Source organism: Myotis brandtii, unplaced genomic scaffold (genome assembly GCF_000412655.1).
Source record: "Myotis brandtii unplaced genomic scaffold, ASM41265v1 scaffold51, whole genome shotgun sequence".
NCBI lineage: Eukaryota > Metazoa > Chordata > Mammalia > Chiroptera > Vespertilionidae > Myotis > Myotis brandtii.
Window position 1 is genome coordinate 1,038,545 of NW_005369442.1, and position 3,969 is coordinate 1,042,513.

Below are 3,969 nucleotides of genomic sequence, written 5' to 3' on the forward strand. Positions count from 1 at the left end.
GGGTAGTGAAGACCTGGGTAAGGGCTGGGAGGAGGGGAGTAAAGGGGGGGGAGGTAAAATGGGAAATATCTGTAATACTATCAACAATAAAAATATATATTTTTTAAAAGCTAAGAGTTATTTTTACCAGGTTTCCTTTTCCCCCCACCCCATTTATACCTTTCCTGCAGGTTCCACTCATTTTTCATGGTACTTCTTGGGAGATTTTTTGGAGGGAGGTGGAAAGGTGCTCAGAGTTGGGTTGGGGGAAGAAATAAAAAGCTGAACATTGAGGGGAGACTAGAGAGAGCAATGGGTTGGATCTTAGGCCAGACCTTAAGGGTGTGAGGGGAGGAGAATGACACTTCCAACAGAAGAAATTTGGTTTAAAGGAGCAATCCCTGATTTAAAAGGAGTGCCTCCTATCCTCTCCAAACACAGCCTAACACCTCCTAAACATGAATGCAGCTCAGTGCATCAAAGCAATTGTTTCTATTTTCATTATTCACAGGGAATCTTTGTATGTACCTGTTAAGGTGACAGACCTCTTAAAAGGGAACATTTTTCCATGCAATTAAATGGTGCATTTACTAGGCTTCTATTAACATAATTTAATATAAATCTATTTTATAAATCTTTAGGCTCACATTACTGAAAATTGAACCTTGGGGGGTGGGAGGGGGAATTCCTACATCTCTTTCCTAAATTAGGGGGAGTCGAATCCAAAAACTTGCTATTCTAAGCCAATGGAAATATTAAAAGTAAAGAAATCTTTTGTATTGTCTTTTGTTAATGGTGGAGGCATGGAGAAAAGAGGCAGCTTTTCTCACAGAAAATGAGAAATTCCACAGAGATGCCTGCAGGGCTCCTATATTCGAGGCCCTGGGGAGGGGCCAACAAGAACAGGAATTTAAAGACATTTCTTAGGAACAGGACGGAATCAGAGCTCAGATGGGGGGGAAAAAAAACCACATTAAAACCAACCTTGACTCATATTTGGAAGCAAGTTTCTTCTGTTTGGGGAAGAAAAATCCGTAGCCTCAGACCTCACAGTCCTGAGAGCCACTCCATGTGGAGGTCGATATCCTTGTCTGTCCCCATAGCTGGACTCCCTGTTCTCAAGGGCACCCTCCAAAATTCTGGACATCGCATTGTCTCTGAAAACAGTGCTCTGCGTGCCCGTCTATTGATGTCCATGCTTGCCCTTCTGCACTGGGCATTGCTTTTCTTCAAGCTGAGCCCTATGTTTTCCTGAGCCTTTGTCGTACCTTTGTCGACCCTTCCAAATCCCAAACCCAGGAAGGCCCCAGGGACTCCTCTGAGGGAATCCTGACAGATCGGAAGTGTGTGCTGTGTGCTTAGGAAAGTAACTAGTTTCAGATTAATGAAGCAGTGACAATTTCAATCTGCTTAAAGGCGGAGGTTGGCACTGCCCAGGCCTGAGCGTGGGGAGCTCGCCAGGCTGGGCTTTATATTGTCCGCTTTTCTGAAGAGCAGACAAAGATGGATAGAGAGACATTGAAAAGCAGGGGGCGTATTTCAAACAGCCCCATAAAGAGGGCTGTCACTTTAAGACAAGAACCATAGTGCTTTGATGACTTTGTATTAGCTGCAACCATTTCAAATAAGGAACTCAAGTCTCTAGTGAGAGGGAGGGAAAAGCAGAGAGGGAGAGAGAGAGGGAGAGAGAGAGAGAGAGAGAGAGAGAGAGAGAGAGAAAATGTAGAAATATTTAGTCTGTGTGAATACTACAGCAGGGCTGATTCTTAGGCAACTGCTAGATTTCTGAAGTTCACGGAGAAACAGCCCACAGCAGGTGCAGAGAAGAAAAGGCAGGTGTAAGCTGCTCCTGATGGGAAAAAGCTCCCGGCCCGCCCGTGGGCTGCAGCGGTCTCCGAAGCCAGCTCCGCCTCAGTTTCCCGGGAAGGGCCGGAGCAGGAGCACAGCCCTGGCTGGCCCCAGGCCGTGAGGATTATCATGGAAATTTTCGAGAGCCTGAAAGAGAAAGGAAGGAGGGGGAGGGCAGGCTTTTGGAGGCCACCTTCACAAAGCCTAATTTAAATTGTTTGGGGTCAAGCAGCAGCAAGCCGCCTCCCCCTTTTCCTCCTTAATTAATTAATGGCCACAATTAATTATTAGGGTCTTGCATCTCAAGTCTTCCAAACGCCTCCAACAGGGACGGATGAGTTGCTTGAGCCAGACGCATGGGTATAACTTGGGAGAAGGGAGTGGGGAGTTGGAGGTGTGCTCGCCCTTCCTCTCTCCTTCCTCTCTCTGTATCTGCCTCCCTCTAGGTCTCCCCTTGCCTGCGGTTCTCTGTGTCTGTCTGTCTTTGTCACTTTCTGCCTCAGTTTCTCTCTCACACTCTCCCTTCCTCTCTCACTCCCTTCTTTGTTCTCCTGGACCAACTCTCCACCCTCCTCCAATCTCCCCGGGCCGTGTCTCGACCCTCCCAACTTCAGGACCCAAGCTGTCCCGCGAGAAGGGAGGATGCCCAAGCTTCGGCCCCCACCCGGGCACCCTCCCCTCGGAATCCCACCGCGTGGTCGGAGGCCGGACGTGAGTGGGCAGCAAGGTAATTTCACCTGCTCTATCAAGAGTTAGTGACAACTTCTGTTTCTTTCTTTTTCTTTTTCTTTTCTTTTTTTTTTATGGGAACGGGAACCGAACCGGGAAGGAGATGGCGCCGGCTTTGGAGGCCGGCGAAAGGGCTCCCGCGACAGCGAAGCTGGAGGGAGAAGCGGCAGTCGCTGTTTCATTAGGCGCTATTTGAACCTTGCAACATGTGGTAATTTCTGGGGCAAGCTGAAAAGGGGGGATTATGTAGGAGGGACACAAGGAAATTAGCGAACGGTTAATTTAACTCGTTTTCTGCTAGACTTTTCGATACATTCCTAATTGACTGAGGGGCAGGTGAAGCTCCCGCCCCAGGCAGGCGCATTCACGGTGGGAATAAATGGTTCTTTTTCAACTCACACTGTTCACAATATATCATCAGGGAAAAGACATGCAATGAATATGTTGATTTTTTTTATTAATGGAATTACACCCTGCCATGCAGGTGTGAGGGTAAAAACCTATACTGCAATGAAATAAGATTAACAATGAAATTAGAATTTTATTAGCTTTCTATGTCACATAGACCTGGATTTGAACTGTCAAAACAAGCAACCAGAAAAGATATTCTGAAGGCAGCCCTGCCAATCAACCAGGAGGAACGAAGCAGCGTGGTATCCCAATCACTGTCAGCTTCCCGTTCCTTCGGCGCCTGTCTTGGTCCTCACGCGGTAGGCAAGTGGGCGGAGGGCCCCGGTGGGTATCCGCCTGGTCTCCGGACCCGCGGGCAGTTCCTGGAATCACCACTCGGACTCCAGAGGCCTGATACAGAGCAGGCCCCCGCCCAGGGTAGAGGGGCCGGGAGGGCCCGAGGCCGCCCAGAGGTCAGCCGGAGGGGCTGGGCCAGCGCGGCCTGTAGGCCGCAGGCTTCGCATCTTCTAAATCAGCTGCCCGTGACCCGAGGGAATGGAGAGAAAAGTCGAGATGCCGGGCTGCAGGCGGAGTAGGGCGCCCCTTGGAAACCGCACCGAGTTTTGTTCCCCGGGGGCCCGGGAGCTCCGGCGCTGCTACCTGGGTCTGGCAGGCGCAGAGGTGCCCTATGCAAATGGCTCACTATTGAGAAAGAAATACTTCCAATGGGCCTTTGTAACCTTCTATAGAAAATCGAGGTACTCTGCATGACAAAGCACAATTAAGCTTTCTATTCAGGAGTTCTGCAGCTGGTAGCCCGTTGGGAAAGTGGGAGGAAACGCGAATATATTAATAGTGTGGCAAAAGTTTTTTGTGTGCGTGTCCTTTGCTGTGTCTGGGAGGGAGAGGGGCGGTGGGTGGACCCGGAGGGGAGGATGGCTCCGCCCGGAATCCTTGCCACTTGAAAGGCAACGCCTCTGCCCACGTGGAAAGCTCTGCTTGTCTGGCAGCCAAGGCATCCTG